Raw genomic sequence first — 9,416 nt, forward strand, 5'->3', positions numbered from 1 at the left:
GTGGCTTTGTCTCCTTTCCTACGAAAATCTTCAAATAATTGTAACAAAAAAAAAAAAAAGAAAAAAAAAAGAAAGAAAGAAAAAAAATTAATGATTTATTCAAACTAACCACAAAATCAACATGAAAATGTTCCAAGCCTTTTAAATCATCTACATCAAGCTTACGGGTCATAATAGTCTTATTTAGAGAATTATCCTCCCTTTTATTTTTCTATATACCCCTTCCACGAAATATCCATTTTCAAATATCCTATTTAAGAGAATTAGCATTGCAATAAATCTTCATTTGAAGTCGGACATACACTTTTCATTCACATTAAATTACCAAAAAAAAAGATTGATATGCAGAGAGGTCACAACTGGCAAGAAAGAGAACTAGAGAATGACAAAAGAAGCAGAAGATCAGAAAATGGAAGGTTGAGCAGAAAATCGTCGAGAAAAGAAGCGATCAAGGTTGTGTACATCTCAACCCCCATGAATGTTACGATTTGTTCTTCAAAGTTTAGGGAGATAGTTCAACAGCTCACCAGGCCAGAATCCGACGTGGCAAGGTTCATGGAGATTTGTGAAAGGGATAGTTGGAAAGTTTCTGATGATCATTATAATGGTCATTAGGGAATGATCACTAACAAAAGCAACCTGGAAAAGACCTCCTTCGAGTTCACAAGGAAAGTATGTTGAGCCATTTGATGATGTTTGTGTATAGCGAATGCAAAATGTTGGCACCCCAATTTTTGTAACAAAAAAAAAACACATGAAATTGCTAGAATTTTGTTTCTATGTTTAGAAAATTGTTTGTGACAAGTAAAATATTATGTATATATTACAGAGTAATATATTATGCATAATGAAAGTTTTTTTGTTTAAATCTTCACTGTATCTATCATTCTGCAATAACCATGAGGTCAAAATATGCAGTTAAACCAAAGCAACAGACATGACAATCAAAAAAAAAAAACAAAGTAAAACATTATTTGGGGGAAGGGAAAAAAAAAGGATAACTTGAATGGCATTAAGCCATTAAGAACTGAACTGTTGCATTAAAGAATTGTTGCAAATAAGGAGTCTATCAATTACAATCCATAAATTATTTCATGAAGAATAGGAGCCTAATATCAGGGGCTAAATTTTAGAAACAATTTCAATTGGAGGCCATTCCGCGTCGTCGTTCAATAATCAATCACTCTTGCCTTCTTGAGCACCAATTTCTTGCAAGTAATGTTCCGCATCTAAGGCAGCCATGCAACCTGAATCATCATAATCAAAACTAAGTTTTTATTCATAAAAACGACCCAGAATATAACTCACTAGAGTCCTCCCATTATATGCAAAGCACTTCGATTACTCCTGAGCTAAAACCCATTTATATCTACCAGCCACATAACGATATCATTTACTACAAGTCTACAAGCAGCAGGTATTTTGACTTTAGCACGGAAAACATCCCAGATAAATGGAGAGATCATACAGATGGGATGTCGTCAGAAATAGACAGGAATCAGTCCCATATGGCTATATCTATCATTTGCAGCCCTTGGGCAGAATTAGTAATAATTGACAATTAAAGTGTAACTTGTCCACTTGCCTTTTGAAATAATCTCCCCCCCCCCCCCCCCAAACACACACCCAAAAAAACAAAAATCCCACGCGTGAAAACCTCTGCCTCCGTGAGAGGGGATGGTGTGTATATCATCTCTCAAATTCAAAAGGAAAGAAAGTAGATTAAAATGGATGAAAGACATGGAACAGTGTATACAAGGGGAAAATCCTAGAGTGTAAGTTGACACATGCTAGATAGTTATCCTAGTAAAATCAAGATCAAGTTGAATAACGTCCAAAACTTTATCATACGTCTACTCCCCTAATCAACCGCCTAGTGGCTGTTGTCGATAGAGATCCATGAGGAGCTTGGTGAACCATTACTGCCATTTCTGGAGATAACTCTTTTGGTAATATTCTAATATTCACCTAATCATAGGTTGTTAATTGAATGCATGAAAACTGCTAGGCTCTCACAAACAGCCAGAGTTGAGTAAATTGTTGTATATGTTGTGGATTTAGGTGTAATAGGCAGAGAGGCAGGTGAGACACATAAGCTATAAGGCTAATACTAATTATAACTGTCTGAGGTGGGGCTGGTAGCCTGGTATTTGTGAGCCCGATGAGTAGCAACAAGTGAATTGTCATGAAATGTTGAGGACTTGGGAATCTCAGACATTTAATTTCTGAACATCACTATAATGAAAACATGCAAGTAACCTTTCACTAACAGCATACCCGCAACAGAGAAACATTGACATGAAAAGAAAGGGGAAGGGGAATGTAATATCGTAGAGAAACAATTGCTTCCTTTCATCCTCTACTTTCAAACACCTAAGCGTTCTGCCCTTCAGCCACGTAAACCTACAGAATCTCCAAGTAACAAGGAAACGCCTATAGTATTCTCTAATCATACTAACAACTAGAATGTCTTAGAAAATCCAACATTCTATCTGGACACCAGAAAATCAAGACAATAACATTATGACATATTTCCTTCCAAAGCTCAATTAAATCCACTCACGAAAGTGCATCATACTACATCTAAAGCTATATTGCAAGCCACTTAACATATTATATAGCACATAAACAAATCAAACCACACCATTAAAAATATTGTTAAAAAAAAAAAAAAAAAAAAAAAAAAAAGGTACTCTCGACAAGGTTTCAACCGGAAGTAAACACTGCCAGTCTATTCAGCCATACGCGAAGGATTATCAGCCAAGGGAACTTTGGAGCTCAAATATAGGATCCTACACTTTTCTCTGTCATATTGCAGTGGGAGGGGACATCAACTTATCATCATTAAAATAAGGGATAATAAACAAGAATCAATCCTCAAAAAAACTATAGTGAATTGGCATTTCTTCTGAGTTCATACAAAGAGTATTCTTCAAAGTGTGCCATTGTTATCATAGCAATATAGTGAATTGAAACTCAGCCTCTCAATGATATAATCAGTAGCAAATTTTATCCCCCAGAGGCAATAAATAAGGCTAAACATAATGGGCTATAAGCCTACACACTCTCCCTATCACACACAGCAAAAGAAACGTCAAAATTCTTCAAACCTATAAACCTACACCTCCGGAAAACATAGTTAAACAACCCAAATCTTCAAAATCCATCCAACCCAACTTGCTAGGTGTTATAAATCTTATAAATGTACAAAAGTACAAACAGAATTGTAATACCAAAAAACAATTACAAATGTCCAACCTAAGCTCAATTGCACCCATCCCCAAAGTGCATCATACCTCTGGCAACATTGCAATTTCAGCTCAACAAGCTTTAGCATCAAAACACAGCATTGCAAGTTTTGCAACAACACAAGCAAATCAAACCGAAAAATCAACAATGTCTTGTTAGCAAAATACAGGACAGGGATGTATGCCTAATCAAGGCTCAACTAAACCTATTCTTCCAGTGTTAATTACACCTCTAACCTATATCATATACACTGCAATCTTAGATTTGTAAACAAACTTTTATGCACACTGTACCATTTCTAGCTTCTTTCCATTATCCCCTTTCACATACTACAGCCCACAGGGGCTATAGCCTATAGGACCCCAAGCCTTTCGACCACATGAATATATACAGCTATCAAAGGAATGGATTATGGATATAAACGCCCCCAAACCTCTCAAGAATCTTCAAGCTCGAGTTTGCGACTAGGTAGCCATTGTAATGTCTTAACAAATCCCACAATGATATATACACGACACAAGCATTTACATAATAAACACAACAATGCAAATATGCAATAACACAATACAGAAAAACAAATCAAACCAAAACCATATAAACAAACACTAACCAGTCCCAGCAGCAGTAACAGCCTGCCTATACTTCTTATCCTGAACATCACCCGCTGCGAAAACACCCTTCACACTCGTCTTCGTCGTACCCGGTGTCGTAACCACATACCCATCCGCATCCAACTCCACCTCATTCCCCAAAAACCTAGTAGCAGGTTCATGCCCAATAGCAAAAAACAACCCAGAAACCTGCACATCCTTAACCTCCCCACTAACAACATCCTTCACCTTCAACCCTCCCAAAACCCTATTCTCCTTCTCAACATCCCCAAAACGCCTCAACCACCGTCGAATTCCACAATACCTCAATCTTAGGGTTTTCCAATGCCCTCTTTTGCATAATCTTCGAAGCCCTAAATTCACCTCTCCTATGAATTATATACACTTTCGACCCAAATTTCGTCAAGAAATTCGCTTCTTCCATCGCCGAATCACCACCCCCAATAACCGCCAACGGCCTATTCCTAAATATCGGCGCCGCGCCGTCGCATACAGCGCAAGCCGATATCCCTTTATTCCAGAACCCTCCATTTTCACCAGATCCCGGGAAATCAAGCTTCTTCGCAACAGCTCCGGTAGCAATAATCACCGAATCAGCTAACACAGTCTTCTTCGCATCACCCCAAAACACCTTAAACGGCGTCGTTTTGAAATCAACAGCAGTCACCGTTTCGGTCATTATCTCCGTACCGAAACGCAACGATTGCTGGCGAAACTTCTCTGTAATATCCAAACCCGAAATCCCTTCAGGAAACCCGGGAAAATTCTCGACGTCGGTGGTGGTTGTAAGCTGTCCACCTGGCGCGATCCCATTGGCCATCCAACCTTCGAAGAGAATGGGCTTGAGTTCGGCCCGTGAAGCGTAGATAGCAGCGGTGTGGGCCGCCGGCCAGACCCGATGATGCAGAGGCGGGTTCGGATTGCGTCCTTGAATTCCTCCATTGATGAATTGGGGTTATCAATGGCGGTGGAAATGGCGGCGGAAGAAGAAGGGTTGAGGAGAGGAGGGAGAAAATTGAAGGATTTTTTAAAGAGAGTTCGGAGTTTTAGACAGCGAGACATTTGGTTGGTTGAATTATTTGAGGGAGACATTTTTTTTGAAAAAAATGGGCGCGTTTCTTTTGGGGCTTAGGCGCGAAACGGGGTTTTCATTTCCTTTGCTTTTCGATTTTGCGGCGTTTACATTGGAAAGGGGAAAAGAAAGAAAGGTTGTAATGGAATTGGATTCGGCTGTTGCCTGTGGAGCAAGTTAATTTTGATTTTTTTTGGGCTGGGTTTAAGTTATTGGGTTGTAGACCTTGTAGTAGTTTATAACGAATCCAAGTGGGGTTATGTTTTTTTTTTAAGAAGTGTTTCAACTTTCAAGAGATAATGGTTTTTTTTTTTTTTTGAAGAAAAACAATTAGTGTTTTATTACTCAATAGTTAACATCTGAAAGTGTATATGGGGAGATAATATGTGGGCAATGATAGTTCCAAACTTGTTCAACTCCTAAGGGCACTAACCGACCAAGGTAACGGGCAACAAAGTTTCCTCCCTTTTAACATGAGACCAAAAAATAAAATTAAAAGAAAAGGTAAGCTCCAATGCATCGTCTAGAATATTATCAAGTTCGTCAAGTAAGTCGAAGCCTTGTCAAGATGATTCATCACTACTTGGGAGTCAGATTCCAAAATCACCTCGTTAAGAATTTAAGACCATATCTTTCACACCAAAATGTACTGCCATACATTCAAAGCTCCTCTAACACGTCTAGTGCCTGCGAAAATGCCCTCCCCTCTTATCTGCCTTTCCCAAGAAAGAACTCAATCAAGAAGCTCTGATTATTATCATGGTTCTCGATCAAACTCTTGCAATCACTCTTGCCTTTGGTATAGTGTCAGTCTTCCACAACTCCACCCATGACTTGTGGAAAGCATCCAAGTCACGAGATTTACCGAGAAGATAAGCAGATTTGACCGAATGAATTCCGTCATTTGTGAAAGCCCAAGACAATTGATCACTCGGACCACGAGAGCTGATAGGTATTGCCAAAGATACTCTGCTGGTCATTTTTCGTTAAAATTAGCATTCAACAACCACAGCAGTTGGGTAGCATGAGGTCTCTAACAACAGTCACATCGTCAGTCTTTCGAGAAGTAATAAATCTTCCCTGCTCACCCACAATCCAAGGATCTTCCCAAATATCACCATTCCTCACTCTCCAAATTAAACCCTATTTGACAAGAGCCTTTCTACTCCAAATAATCCTCCAAGAGAAACTTCCATTCAAACCCAAAGCCGAATCAAGGAAAGATAATGGGGTATTTGGTTAAGAGTTTTTTTTAGAGAAAATTTAAAATAATAATAAATAAATAAAAAATAAAAATAAAAAAAAAAACACACACACGTTTGGGGCATTAAGTAAAGACAATTGATCGTTAAAGTTTGTCTCGACAATTGTGCTCGTGATGCATTTTAAAAAAAATAAAATAATATCTTATATATTAAAACAAATAGTCATGTAAATTATTACTTCATTACGGAGCAATTCTTTTAACTCACTAAAACTGTATTGTAACCCATAGTATTTCTTCTGATATACATGTTTGTCGATACTCAAAAAATTATTCATCTTTAATTACCAATTTTTTATTTTTTTGTGTGCATAATTTTAACTATTAATACCTTTGAATACTATGATATTGGTATAAATAAATTGAGGCAATCTAAATTATGATTTGAATAAAGAATCTTATGAAAACTTTTTCCAAATCCAATTTCAAAGAGGTTATCTCTACTTTATGCAATTATTGATATTGGTTTTAACCCTATTATATCGAGTCTCTCCAATCACTTTCTTAATATCACATTGAATTTTATAATATTTCACACACGTTCGTCAATTGTTATTTGTTACGAAGTAGTCCATATTTACTAATTTAATATATTTGTTGCCTCTAAAGTACGCCATCATACCCATCTTCATCATCTACTTCCCATCAAACCGTAAAAGTTTAATCCTTTTAATCACAGTCTATGATTTTCACTTTAACGAAAATTATTCATCAATATCTATCAAATCTTATAGAAAACACAAATTCGACCTAAAAAATGTGATACTGATTTGTTTCATGGAATAAGGTATAGAGTAGCAAAATTATTTGTTTAAACACCTATCAACTCAAGTCAATGAATTGGGTTCAGCCGTTCAGGTCCAAAAAACTATCTCAATTTAGTGTAAAATTAACATTATTTTAAATACGATAAGTGGGTCCAACAAATAAGTCTAATAGGGTTAAGTTTGGGTCGTTTGGGTTGGGTTTAGGTCGGGTTTGACTTTCTCTCATCAGTAACTTCTGATCGTGATATCGGATTGGGTTAAGAAGTGACAGTTTTGCTTGTCTTAGAAGGATTTTTTTTTTGCATACGTGGGTAGTATTGTTTTGTCGAAGACAAAGTAATATTTAGCGAAGTTTTTTTTTTTTTGACAAGATATTTAGCGAAGTTGAGGGAACATATCATTGATTAAAAAAAAAAAAAAAAAAGTCTACTAAAATCTCTATAAATTTATAGGTAGAATAGAGAAATTAGACGAGTAAATATTTTTTGCATTGCTTAAAGAAAAGTACAAGTGGACTTGTATGGATGGTTTGCTCAATAGAGCATCCATGCCTATTTATAGGTCCCTTGACCTTATTCTAGAAACTTGTTTGCTTTCAATATTTTTACACTTTTTTTTTTTTTGGGTGCGATTTTCTACACTTTTTTTTACCTTACAAACTATGTACGTGGTATATGTGTTTCCTAGAATTATTATCTAAACCATTTTATCTTTTAAAGTACAATAATTGACTCCCTTTAATATTTAAGAACTTAGAGTAATATACAAGAATATACTTCATATTAAGATTTCCTTTCTTTAAAAAAAAAAAATTAAAAAAATTAAGATTTTCTCGATCCTAATTATAATTTTTAAAGTTTTGATTGGATAAAGTTGATGTCCTTGATGGGAATGAAATTTGTTGAAAACCAAACCAATATACATAGAGTGTATCCATTTGTTTTTAAAGCCGTTGAAAATTTTGCCGCTAATCCAATTCAAAAGCATGTAGGACGATGTATACCGGATGGAATTATAAATAGTGACAAAACTTTGGAATTATGTTAGCTAGTAATAAGGTGGGTTGATAATCTAAAATGCATGGAATAATGAATTGTATACGACAACATATATATACTTGTATAAGAAAGAGCTAGAGGATTTTAGAGGTTCAACGTGTATCATTTTCTCGCTAAATTTTATCATACACTTCAAAGATTATATGCCTATCAAAATTTTGGGGGACCAAGGACGTTAAAAAAGTGACTTGATCGATTATACATTTTTGTATAGAAGAGCAGGTGGACTGATGATCTGAGTTGATGGTAATTTTAGTAGTGAACCAATGACTTATATAATGCAAAACTCAATGCAATAATGTCTTGTCCAATTAATTTTGCTAATTGGACAAAATTGGCATGAATAATGTGAACCTGGGAAATCCTTCAAATGAGTCTCATGGCGATGTCACTACTCCATCACCTCAACCTCGTATTATCATTATTGTATAAATGTTTTGAAGTTCAACTAGATTAATTCGGAATCAACTTTTAGAATATGATCTAACCTTTTTCTTTTCTTTGTATAAATATTAGGTCTGGAATTTCTTAACAGTTGCAATAGAAGTATTAGTTAGTCTTTACAAATATAAAAAACACTCTTAATGCTTTTAAATTCATTAATAACAAGCAAGTAAATGGATTGTATTATATTTACACGTCAGAAATGAAAAAAAAGTTTTGTCAAACATTTTTCATAACCACAAGTGATAACTATAAAAAATGATTCTCTATTATCTTATTAACTCTCTTCTTTTGTTAAAAGGAAATAGTACTACTAATACAAAACTTGTGCATGATTGTAAATGATAAACAAGAGATAAATGATACGAGCAACTTGGACATGTATCATGTAGGATTGTAGGAAGTATACAAATGCATATGTATGTAACAAATGTAAAATTTAAATGACACAAATTTTCAAAGAATCCTTTAAAATGGTCCTTAGCTTCATGATATGATGAACAGTCAAAAAGCAAAAAACAATTCATAGTTTAATTTCTACAATCTTCATTCTATTTCAACAAAAAGTAGTTCCCACTTCCTTTATAATTTTCTATCATTCAATTTTTCTAAATATAAGTCTGTAAAGTCGTACATACATTATTCTTATTTACTACTAAAATTGTTTTAAAAAGGTTAGTCAAATAATTCAACCATATTAGGTGCTGGCTAAACAGCTTTATTTGATTCTTCGTTCCCACCAACCAACCCAGAAACCCCCTTAAACTCCGGAACATTTGCTTCCCCAGATTACTGCATAATTCATATGCAGCCCCCAAATTTCAACCTACATTAACATAATCATTCATTAATCATCATTTTTCTTAATACTTAACTACTAATGTCTAAATGTCTAATCCTTTGACAATGCTTAACCTACCCGAACATAATCAAGTTTTTCTAATTCTATCA

General features: G+C 35.2%; 1 pseudogene; it reads right to left on the reverse strand.

The window, feature by feature from the left end:
* Positions 1-998: 998 nt before the first annotated feature.
* LOC110696361 lies at positions 999-4,967 on the reverse strand (annotated as a pseudogene).
* Positions 4,968-9,416: the final 4,449 nt, after the last annotated feature.

This window comes from Chenopodium quinoa, unplaced genomic scaffold (genome assembly GCF_001683475.1).
Source record: "Chenopodium quinoa cultivar QQ74 unplaced genomic scaffold, ASM168347v1, whole genome shotgun sequence".
Taxonomy (NCBI): domain Eukaryota; kingdom Viridiplantae; phylum Streptophyta; class Magnoliopsida; order Caryophyllales; family Amaranthaceae; genus Chenopodium; species Chenopodium quinoa.